The sequence below is a fragment of the Onychomys torridus genome, chromosome 1, assembly GCF_903995425.1.
Source record: "Onychomys torridus chromosome 1, mOncTor1.1, whole genome shotgun sequence".
Classification (NCBI taxonomy): domain Eukaryota; kingdom Metazoa; phylum Chordata; class Mammalia; order Rodentia; family Cricetidae; genus Onychomys; species Onychomys torridus.
In genome coordinates this window covers 33,783,778-33,796,306 of record NC_050443.1, presented here as the reverse complement: position 1 = coordinate 33,796,306, position 12,529 = coordinate 33,783,778, and the positions used below count along the sequence as shown (strand labels likewise).

At 48.0% G+C, this 12,529-nt stretch overlaps 1 long non-coding RNA gene across 1 annotated transcript; it reads left to right on the top strand.

The window, feature by feature from the left end:
- The first annotated feature begins 966 nt into the window (after positions 1-966).
- LOC118580154 lies at positions 967-12,096 on the top strand. The gene is made up of 5 exons (XR_004944521.1): positions 967-1,030; positions 3,242-3,350; positions 8,323-8,370; positions 10,262-10,385; positions 11,578-12,096. It is a non-coding gene; the product is annotated as an uncharacterized LOC118580154 (long non-coding RNA).
- Positions 12,097-12,529: the final 433 nt, after the last annotated feature.

Genomic DNA, 12,529 nt, shown 5'->3' with positions numbered 1-12,529 from the left:
CTTACCTAGATATCACTCACTAACAGTGTCCTTTTGCCTGGGGATGTCACCAACACCCTCTTAGAGAGGGGATGCTCATACAAACAAGGCACACCACTACTGGGCTTTCTCCTGCCCAGCCTCACTCTCCTTCTAAATGCTTCCTGTAGGCACTTCCTAACAACCCACTCATACCCACACCCCTGTGCTACAGTGTGACCATTAATCTTCATTGTGAACTTGACAATTTAGGATCACCTAGGAAACCTACATCTGGGCTAGAAGAAAAGGGGGACCAGCAGAGCCCTAGTATTAACCTTTCTGCTTCCTCACTGCAGACACAATGTAAGCAAGCCGTCGCCATGCCTTCCCACCAAGATGGACTCCTTAAACCTCCCTCAATTTGCTTCTGTCTGGAGTATTTTGTCATAGCAATAGGGAAGATAATTCCACTCAGGGTCTGAGAGGGAGAGCTCAAAACAGAGACAGGAGACACTCATTTTAGAGAATGTGGGAAGGAAGAGCAGAGCCCAGAGGATTGAGATGACTCTGGATAGACTCTGCCAGTCAAGATCTGGAGTGTGCACTAGCCTTAGAGAAAGTGGCACGTCTTACCAACTGGAGGGCTGAGCCAGATCTCCACATACTGTTCTCCAGACAGCCCTGATGCTTCACAAAGACTGGCCAGCAAGGGAGGCTGGCCAGCGCCCGCCCTCTGCAGAGCATCACACAAGTTCTTTCTGCAGCTCTGGGCCACGAGTGCAGAATAAACACAAATACGATGCCCTTGTCTAAAGAAACTCAGGGACAGTTTTATTAGACAGGTTTCTGTTTCTGCCCCGTCAGCTCCTCTCCTCGAGGCCACGCTTGTCTGCTTGCTTTTTAAATCTCAAGCCCTTTGCACCTTCAAAGGGCCCTTTGTGTGGGGGACAAGGGCGGGCATTTTTGCCTTGTAGATGGAATTTTCCAAATGAGCTTCCAAACACAGAGGAACTCAGCTTCAGGACAAGACAACATTACAGTATGGCCCATTGGAGGAGATGAACAGGAGGTAAGAAGGAAAACAAGAGAAAGGATGGATTTTTTTTTTCCAGCAGGGTTTTCCAGCCAGTGGTTTGGATTTCACCCGGAAGGATCCTCAGGGGAAAGAGACCAAAGACTACAGTGAGGGAAGAATAAAATTATTGGCTTAGCAGTGAGGGGTCCTTCCTTTGACAAGTTGGTCACAATGGAAGGGGGACAGGGCACTGTGGGAGGACCAGGAACCAGGTGGGATGATGGAGGGGAGCAGGGCACTGTGGGAGGACCAGGAGCTGGCTAGGATGATGGAGGGGAGCAGGGCACTGTGGGAGGACCAGGAGCTGGCTAGGATGATGGCAAAAAGGACTTTGTCACCTCCAAATCAGGGTAGCCAGAGTTACAACCTCTAAACTGGACTCAAATGTTTTCCTACCACCCCATTCAACGCAGAATGGCTAAGAACAGAGGCTGGCAGCTAGAACCACCCAGCTGGTCCAAACAGGAAAGGCTTTCTGAGAATACAGTTGAGCAAAATATAAACTGCCCCCCCACCCCCATAAAAGATCTTATTCAGAAGCCACAGATGAAGTCAGAAGGACATAGACTGAGGCCGTGGTCAGGTCCTTCTCATGAGTGACAGGGTACCCTAGAGGACATGCCCAACTGTGGAGGGAATCTGGGAGCGATATGCTGAGCTCTGACACCCGCAGGCTGATTGACCTTGGTAAATTACTCAACTCTTCTGCATACCTGAGTTTCCTTATATGCAAATAAGCATTTAGACAGTTGACAAAAAAGTAATAAATAAGCTGTGTGGTGGTGGTACATGCCTTAAATCCCAGCACTCAGGAGGCAGAGCCAGGTGGATCTCTGTGAGTTTGAGGCCAGCCTGGGCTACAGAGAAAATTCCAGAACAGCTAGGACTACACAGAGAAACCCTGTCTCAATAAACGAAAAATAAAATTAATAACAATAAGTGTAAACCACCCTAAAGGACACCTCACCTATAGTTGACAACCAACACATACTAGCTCTAATGACTAACCTTGTCAGTGAACAACTGGTCAAACCCACACCAGCTCCCCTGCCCAAGAACAGGATACAGGTAAAAAAGCAAACAACGTTTGATAAAAGTGGGTCAGAGTTACTCACTGGAGCTAGGACTCATTGCTACTTCCAACAAAACCATGTATCCATCCATCTTACCTGTGGGCAGCCTCTGAGGAACACAGATGACCTACAGGCTCAGTGTGAACTCCAGGGCCTGAGTGGCATGCTAAAACTACCTTTTACTTGGAGAAAGTCCTCAAGGAACAGTCAGTCGGAAGTGCATCTAAGGCTGGGACTCTGCCCTGGCATGGGAAACTACACACGCTCTGCCCTCCCTCCAAAGCAGTCCTTGCATGGGCTCTGACTGGTGTTGTCAGGGGGTGGTGACTCTGCCTCTTCATAGGTCAGTGGCTAGGGCCTGGCCCAGTTTGTAGCTAGAGGCTGGAATCCCTGTGACCTGCTGGTGAGTAGCACGTCTTCACAAACCTCCACCCCCAGCTCAGGACAGAGACCAGGGCTCTTCCCTGAAGAAACATCTTCATGCATAAGAATGGCCACGGCCATCCCCCACTAATCTCAGGCTGACACACATGCCCCATCTGAACCCACAGTCCCTGTAAACATTCCTCATATGCCCTGGAACTCCAATTCTTTCCATTAAAAATGTCTGCTTGGGTAGACTTTTGGGACTTGGGAATGAAACCGGAAATAACACACACAAAGACAAAGGGCCACTATCAGTAATTATTTCTGAAGTAACAAGCGACTAATTGGGACTTACTGTTATTAAAAACCTCTACTGCAGGCAGTAATTAAACTGTAGTTAATGAGAAGTCCACACAGGCTCTGCATTCGACACAGGACTGTCCCCTCATCTCCTTCAGAGGGATCTGTGGCTAAAGGAAGGCAGCAGAGGGCATCTTTGCGGCCTCAAAAGGTATTTGTCATGTTGGAGATTTCTGTGTGGAAGTCAGTGTGACTCGTGCTAGTCAGGCAACACAGTGCGAGACTCCCAGGGTACACAGGGCCTCTGGATGGGAATCCCAGGGTTACTTGGGCCTCTGGACTGGTTGCCATTCCTCTCAGAATCCTACATCACACCCAAGGGACACTGTCAAGTCAACGGGGAAAGAGCCCAGCTGACTCTTAAGAATGGATTCACTGCATACCTTATTTCATCTTCTCCTCCTAGCTGCCCAGATGTGAGGGGTATGACATCATCCATGGAGACTCACCTGACTGCTGAACCTAGCGAAGGAAGGCTTGGGGTTACGCTACTGCAAGTGGTAAAGGCATGTGAGGTGAGCATTGGGTCTGGGAGCCACACTGGGGTGGCATTTCCTAGCTGCCCAGAGAGCTTATCAAGTTTTAAAAACATTCTGTGCCTCAATGTCTGTATCCGTGGAATGGAGTAGCCAGTAGCACCTAGTGAGTGTGTTGTCAAAGACTACATACCAGGCTGCCCGGGAAGCTTTCCTCATGATATGTGGTACATAGTAAAGGTTACCTCTGGTTCTAGGTGTTCAGCCATTCAGCTCTGCTCAGAGGTAGTCCTAAGGCTTGGATTTCACTGTATGGTCATGGCTGAGTTTTTGCAATAACAATAGCTACAGAGGTCTCAGCAAACAGTATCTGTCAGTTTGTGTCCCTGGGGAAGGGGCAGACAAACCCAGCAGGCTGGCTCCATGCAGAGGCCACTGCCCTGGTGTCCGGGGCAGTGGGAGGCTGGCCAAGCTCCCAGACAGCCTGTCTCGGCTTGGAGCACAGAGCCGTTGCCTCACCAGCTTGTAATGAGCCCAGTCTCCATCCTGATTAGGGGAACAATCCCCACACAGAAAGACTCTGGGGAAGGAAGTGACCGCATTGTGGAGACAGGGCATAACCTCACCTTCCAAAGAGGCACTGGCTTCTGAGGTGCTGGTGACTGAAAGACACAGTCCAAGGTGGTGCCTGTCCCCAGAGAGAGGCAGAGTCGATCTCTCTGGGGCAAATCTGGGTCACTATGGGAGACACTAGAGCCAGCCCAGGGCCTTATGGGAGCCTAGGAGGCAGGGCCTGGGACCGCCAGTTTGCCAAGAAGTTCAATCAAAGGAGATGAGCTTCTCTGGGCACCTGCCAGGTCCTAGTCGCAATGCCAGCCCAGAACACCATCCCACCATCAACATTGCCCTATGAACAGTGTAAGAGCTCGGCCTCTGCCTGCCCATGGCTTGCATCCATTACTGGGTCAGGGAAACAGCTGAGGGGGGTGACGAATGCCACCTTAAAAATAGCATGATTTCAGAACAAGGAAATGCCAGAGGGCATGGCACGTGGGGAGGGGGAATATTGTTTTGTCAGAGTTAATTCTTTAATATGTGTGCAGTAGTGTTTAGGAGATGGAGTTCAGTGTCAAGTGTATTTTACAAAAGGATTATGGTTTTAAAAAAATCTCGAAAGCCCTGAACTAGGAGCATAGACTCTTAAATGAGACTTACTGTAGAATCTTAATTCAGTGGTCAGGCTCTCTGAGTCTCAGTTTACTCATCTGTAAATTGGGGATAATAATAGTGTCTGTTTGTGTATGGAGTAAAGAACGTTATGAAGTAGAGTGGCTGCTGGTACCCATGTCCGCTGAGCCAGCCTGAGCCCTGTGGAAGGCTCAGTATTCCTGTGCCACCAAGGTCTACTCAAGTCTCCTGAGTATGAAAATATCCTCAGCTTAAGTGCAGGGTGAGGTCCAGAGGACAATCAAATGCTACTTACCACTTCCTTCCTCAACTTCCTCATCTGTCAGCCTGAGGCAATCCTAATTCAAACCCTCTCCTTGGGCTGCATGAGGGTTTGAAAGGTGTATGCATAAATGTTTGAACTGGGAAAGGATTCCTGTCTGGTATGTATAGAGGACTTCCCAACAGCACATAAAAAGGACAGCAAACAATCCACTTAAAAGATCAGCAAAGACACAGAGAGACATTTCATCATAGAGAATGCACAGATGGCCAATAAGTAGAAAAATTGGTTTAAAAGCACAGCTACTAGGGAAATAAGACCACAGTAAGGTGCTACTATACACCTGTCAGAACAGCTCAGATAAAAGCTAGTGACCACATCAATGCAGGCAAAGGTGTGGAAACACTGAATTACCCACACTGCTGGCAAGAAGTAGTACCATCATTCTGGGAGACAGGTTGCCTTATTCTTTAAAAAAAACCTAAACATACAGTTAGCATGTAACCAAGCAATGGCCCTCCTGGGCATTTATCCTAGAGAAACTAAGACTTATATTCACATAAAGAATATATACAAACATTGATAGCAGCTTTACATATTATAGCTAAATGCAGAGACAAGCCAGATGACCAGTGGTAAAAGCATGAGGGTGGTCCAGAGTCCTTTCATATCTGCAGGTCCCACACCCCCAAATTCAGCCAACTGTATGCTGAAAATGTTCACGGGGAGGGAAAAAAGTTTACATTGTATGGGTTTTTTCTTGTCATTATTCCTTAAATAGTACAGTATAACACTTCCTTGCACAGCAATCACATTAAATCAATAAGGTATTGTAAGTCATGCAGAGATTATTTAAAGTATAAAAGAAATGGCAACAGGCTATAGGCAGTTACTACACCATTTTCTATAAGGGATTTGTTCTAATCTCATTTCCGTGGCTGTGATAAATTATTCTGACAAAAAGCACCTTAAGGGAGAAAGTGTTTATTCATTTTATAACCCCAAGTTACAGTCCCTCATTTTTGGGTGTGAAGGTAGGAACTCAAGCTGTTAGTCACAACACACCCTTGGTCAAAAGCAAAGAGAAATGAATTCATGTAGGCCTACTTAATTGCTTGACTGCTTTTAGCTAGCTGTTTTTTCTCCTATAAAATTCAGGACTCCCTGGCAAGGGAATGGTGCCACCCACAAGACAGTCTCTCACAGACATGCCCACAGGCCAACCTGATCTACACAATTCTTATTAAGACTCTTTCATGTGATTATAAGTTGTGTTTCGTTGACAGCAAAAGGTGATCAGCACAGGATTTGAGCATCTGTGTGATTGATGTCTGAGGGTGATGCTTTGATATTGGGGGATGATTGTATGTCTATGGATCAGTATTGAGCAGTAACAGGAGGAGAACAGATTATTTATCTTCAACTTGAATGAATCTTGGACATTCTGCTGAGTGGAAAAGGTCAGTATTGAAGGGTCACACACTGACATTCTACTTAGCCATGTGACAAAAATTTTCAGATGGAGGGTATACTAGTGGTTGCCAGTGGTGGAAGAAGGGAAGGAAATGGGTGGTGTGGTACTAGGGGACGCCACGGGGCAGCCCTGTGGGGATGGAGGTGTTCTGTCATATTGTTGTTGGCACAATTCCAGTAGGTGACAATATGACATAGATGTATACCCATATGCTAGACCAAAGTCAGTGTCCTGGTCTTAATATGGACTCTACTTATATGAGATGTAACCTGTGGAGAAACCTGGGAGAGAGGCACATGAGATCTCTCTGAACTATTTTTTCAGCTTCCTGCACAATTATTCCCAGCACTTTCAAAAGCATTCTAAGTGAATTGCTTGAAAAGAGCTCAGAGCAGTACCCTTGCGAGGCCTGCGTCAGAATCTGCTCCCATTCCTATTTCAGTTTCATTTCTACTTCAGACAGGTCACAGTACGGCTGTAAGAAAGGGGGCTTGGTTCCCCCGTACAGGGGGAGACACAGATCGATTAGATAAGCCATCAAGGTTTACATACCCAGGAAGACTTAGGAATCAAAACACCATACATTGTGCTGTAGAGACAAGCGACCTGAAAACCTTTGCCCCCTCTGAGCTTTATGACAGCTTTGGGATAATATGAGATCCAACTCAAATTCCAGGGGACTGTCACATGTGCTGTGTGAGCTCCGAGAGAGGACAGGTCAAGACAGTGGGCACTAGGGGTTGGTCAGGAGACCTTGTGGAGTTTGGCAGCCCTGGACGGTAGCAGTGCTTCAGGCAGTGGGAACACAACAGGGAAGGAGTGAGATGGAGGATATGCCAAGACCAAGGTGTCTGAGGCAGCAAGCAGTGTGTGAGGAGAGGGAGGCCTAGAGGAAGAAAGGCAGAGGCAGTTGGTGATGGGGGCCTGGTTATACCAGTGCTTCAGTGTGTCTCCAAAGTTCATGTTCTAGAAACTTAGCCTTGGTATGACAGTGTTGGGACGTGATTGGGTCAGGAGAACAGAGCCTGGACTGAGTGTCTCAGGAGTGGGTTAGCTGCTATGAGAAGTCAACCTCTGCTTATCTACCCACTCTTGTCTGCTCTTGCCCTTCATCCTCCCACTACACACAGCAGAGCACTACCAGATCCCAGAGCCAGGCTCCTGGACTCCCCAGGCTCCAGGATCATGAGCTAGATCTGTGGTTTTTAAAAATAGGTCACTGAGCCTCAGGTACTGTGTTACAGTACAGAACACAGGCCAGAACAGGCTTGCCCACTGAGGTCTCCAGTGCCTGCCTTGGAAGCTGAGCAGCTAGTATTTGAAAGGTAGATGCAGTGAATTTGGTGGGATGCCGCAAGAGGCCAGCCTCCTGTTTGTGTGGAATGCTAAGCAGAGCTCCACAGTGAGTCCGGAGTCCTAGAAGCAAGAAGATTTTCCATTTCAGAACCTCTAAGAACAGTTTCCTAAGGTTCACCTAAGGCTCTGCCCAGGCAGATTCGGAAGGCAAACATGGATTTTTGTGGGTTTGAGGACATTGGACATCCATCTTTCAACAGTAGGTCCTGATCTGTTAGACCTTAGTTATTGATTGTGTGGTCAGGCCCAGGGTCTGTCTGGGCCACTGTTGAATATGACTTGGAGTTGGTTACACAGAGGGGCCATATTCAACTGTGTCCTGGGGGTTGGGGACAAAACAATAAGCACAGCCCCTTTGTACAGAGGAAGAACAGACCTTGGTGGACAGCACACAACACAGGGGCAGAGCCTGCCTGTCTAGACACAGAAGGAGAAGAAGGCAGATGGATTGTAGACAATCAACACATCTGCAAAGCCTCTCTTGAGAACAGCAGAGGTGGAGCCTCATGCTTAAGGAGCTTGGGCCCCAGTGACTGTGCCATCCAGGAATCATTCCTGGGTTGAGTTGGATTCCAGGCAATGCTTTGCCATACATAGCAAGTGCATTGTAGTGGGGACTTCGAGACCTATAGGTTTATTAGGTCTATGAGTGAAAATTCAACAATGGTACAACATCATGACTTGAAACACATCAACAAAATAACCAAGTTTTTCTATGATTCAACTTCTAGGGCCTTAAAGTGAATTAATTCAAAGAAACCAGAACCCAAGGATTCCAGGTAGGTGCTTCTAAAGCATGGTGCCAGTATCTCCATGCCCAGGTGGAGAGGTCAGAGGGCAGTTAAGCCATAGGTAAAATCCAGCAGGTGGCTATGGACACAGAATGGCTTCCTTTGGAAAGGACAGCTATATAGGTCAACCTTGATTCTGACTTTGGTGAAACCACGTGGCTAAGATTGGCAGTGCAGTGAATCACAACACAGATAATTCCTCAAAGATTTATTGACCTGAAAGAATGCAGAGGTGGCATCTGATGGGTACTGGCTTTTTGCAGGCTGGACTGTTACTTGAGCAGATTCCTCACTGCGGCCACTTTGGATTGCTTCTGTCTGACTGCCCCCCCGGGCCTGGCTCAGCTGATGCTAGGAAAATGGATTTTGCCTTGAAAAAGAGCTTTTCCAGATATGCACTCAAGCTTTGGAGAGGAAGAATCGGATTAGAAAGAGTAACTGTCAGAGATATTGAAGACACTCTGAGATAATTGCTTGAAACCTGAGCTTTCTGGATGAACTCTGAAGGTTCCTGTGTGCCCCAGCAGAAGGAATGCCCACTAAGCTTGTTCAGCACTGTTCCCGTTTGGGTGTGAGATGTCCCCCACAGGTCATGTGTGTGAACACTTGGTCCTCAGTGGGTGGCACTGTTTGGGGAGGCTATAAAGCCTTTGTGGGGCAAAGACTTGCAGGAGGAAGTAGCTTTGGGAGTGGGGGAACCTTGAGGTATATAGCTGGCTTCTGATTATTTCTCTGTTTCCTGTTCTGCTGCGATGTAAAAAGTGTGTGTGTGTGGGGGGTTCCTAGCCAGAAGCTCCCACTGCATAGAATCCCATGACAGTCTGTACACTTTCCCACAGCGGGCCAAGATAAAGCCTTTCTTCCTCAGCAAGAAGAAAAGTAATACCTCATCCAGCACTATTAATAATGACAATAGAACACTCTCATGAGAAGCTTGTGAGACTTTGTTATGGGCCAGGTGGGTTACAAATGTTTCCCACAGTTTAACTCATCTAGTCTTCAAGCAGCTCTGAAAGGGAGGTACTGCTATCATCTCCATTCTACAGAGGAGGAAGCAAGACAGAGGTGACGTGAACAGATCTCTACATCAATGGCTAGTGAAGGAGCCTAGCCTTGAACCCAGCTAGTCTCTAGCCTGTGTGATTCACTATACAGTACCAAGAAAACTTAGAGAAAGATAGACTTGCCTAGCTCCCACAGTGGGGAGGCAGGGTCCAGGCAGGCATCTAGCCTCCCCACTCCCCCCCACCCTGCCCCAGCTGCCTTTCCCTCTTGATCTACCCCTCTCCTCACTCCCCCATCCTTCAGTGTGCCTTCTGGAACCTAGTCACAGTGTCTTTAAATAGACAATCCATAGTTACCGAGCATCTGTGCTCCCACACTGAGGGAGGAGACTGCTGTGATGGTTGCTCTGCTCAGGACTCTCGATCTCTGTGGAGCTGGGACACTCTTGGCCTGGAGCCTCACTTCCAAGCCCCAGTTATGGAGGTTGAGGCTCTTCAGTCTGTCCTTCCTGTCTGTCCAGCCTCATCTGTATGTACACTTGCTGTTACAGATGAGTTAATATCATGCTCCCTTGTTTGTGCTATTCCCTGGAACAGGAATTCCAGCTTTATGGGCCTGGCACACTCCTGGGGCCCAACATCCTTAGCATCCCTTCTAAGGCAGAATCAGTGCCACCCTCTGAGTACCCTCCACAGTCCAGCACACAGATGGCTAACCACTGACTGACTCCACTTCTTTGATTGGTATGCAGGTGGTGACATTTTTTACTTTATAAAAATCAAGTCAGCTCTCTCAGTCAGGCTTCTGACTAATTTGGAAGTACTTCTTCCTTCTGGAAATGCTGCTATTGAACTGATTGGGTGTTTTAAATCAGTTTTATCTCAGAGCCCAGGACAGACAGGCCCTTTCTCTCCCTCCTAACTGTGAGTCCACATGGTTGGAAGCCAGGACCCCAAGCAATCAACACAGAGGACACTCAGAGGCGGACCAGTTGAGAGGTGAGTCCTGGTACCTAGGGACTGGGGGTTGGGGGGTGATACTCTTTGTGTTCAGGTCTCCATAGGAGGCACTGTAGAGGGAAGGAGAGCCACCATCACCTGCCATTTGCCCGCTGGGGTCCTGCCTATCCCCCATGACTGCAGGCCTCTCATCTTGTCTTATTGGGCACAGCTGGGCAGAAGACGACCAACCTGGGTGGGGGGATTCCAACTCACATCACCCCGTGTTGTGCCCCCACTGTTGGATTTCCCTCTCAGGAGTTTCTACAGCTGCTACAGTCTAGCTAGGCCCTTGTACTCAGGAATTCTTTAACTGCAGGAGAATTTTCCAGTGGAGTTTGCCATCCCTTGGCCTTTTTCATTCTGGCTCTGACCAGTGCCAGGGACCCTCTGTCTATACTGGCTGTCACTTGCTAGGTTCCTCCCTTGGGCCTCATTCCTAACTGCAGTCTATGAAGACACAAGATAATCTAGCATGTTCCGTGTGGCTTTACTCACATTTCCTGTCTTGCCCACAGCCAACATTGCTAATCAACCCCAGCCTGCTTCCCTTTGGAACCCAGCCCCGGGTTGCCATGCTCAAGTGTGTTGGCTCATGGGATGGTTTTTTGTTGTGCTTTGTTTTTTACTGTTGTAGATCTAGAAGTTCTCTGAGGAGCTTCTCATAAGGAATCGGATGGAGGCTTGTCTCCCAAACCCATATGTCAGAATGGCGTAGATAGTCTCAAATTTCATTCACTGATTCTTTCAGTGTTTTAGGATCTCAGTAGTCACAGGCTGTCCTCAAATTTGCCAAGTAGCTGTCTCTGGTCTTCAGCTCCTCAACTTCCTGCTTCTACCTCCCAAGCACCACCATATCCCACTTACAACTTCTAAATTGTTCTTTAGTAAAAGCAACTTATCCGATGGACGTGTAACCAAAAGTGCCTAGCTATATGGAAGAGACTTGGACTCTCAACAGGCACACCTTGGAATTGGCCTGCAGTCTGAGACAAGGGAATAGAGCTCAGCTGCTAGGTAGCCACTCGGTCTTTACACACCTACGGTGTGCTTAACACTCCTCTGTGGGCTGGAGGTTCACAGACAGAGGTATTGACAGCCTTTATTGCCAACTAGGTGCTACGTCCATTCTCTGTCTACCACCCCGTTTAACCTCGGTGGCATCAGTTTGGGTTCATTTCTTGTTCTACAGATAACAAACAGTCCTTCAAGACCCACGCTCTCCTTCCTTAGTGTATCGGAGTCCAGGACTGCAGGAGCCTGGATTTCTGAATCAGTGGGTGGGGAAAGCAATCCACCAAGAAATGTCAGTCTTGGACTATGATGGAAATGAGAACTACCTTCTTTTGCATTGGAATCTGGATATGCCCTGGGCTTTCTGAACTACCTATTCACCCGACCAACACACATATTATGTGACATCAGGCCCCTTGACACACCTGTCTAGCACATCTTCATGGCTCCATTGCCTGCCTTTAGAGAGAGTTCTTGTGGCTGGGATAAAGTACGTGCTGTGTGAACACGAGGACCTGTGTTCTGTCCCCCAGCATTCATGTAAAAAGCTGGGTGTGGAGGTATGTTCCCTGGAATCCCAGTGCTGGGGAAATAGACAGGTGGATTCCTGGAGATCACTGGCTGACCAGCCTTGCCAAGCCAATGAACTCCAGGGTCAGTGAGACCGTTTCAAAAATAAAGGTAGAGAGCGAGAGTAACTGAGGGAAAAACAAGCCATCAGCTCTGGCCTCCACACATGCATGCACGCACGCGCGCACACACAAACACACACACACACACACACACACACACACACACACACACACACACACACACTCTGTTCTTGAACGTTCTTGAACTCCAGTTCCCAAAGAAACCTTTCACCAGCTAGGGGTTAGTCCTACCTCCAAGTCAGATACTTCCAACTTCCTTTCTCAATGTTTGAGACAGGATCTCACATGACTCTGGCTCACCTTGAACTCACTGGATAGCTAAGAATGGCCTTGAACTCCCGACCCTTCTGCTTCTACTTGGTGCACGCATGGGTTCACAGGAGTGTGCCACTGTGCCCAGCTTCATGGAAGGGTTTACTAAGAAGAACTAAAATGGCACATTGAAACAAATTTCCCAAGTCTGCTAGAAAGCCAGTA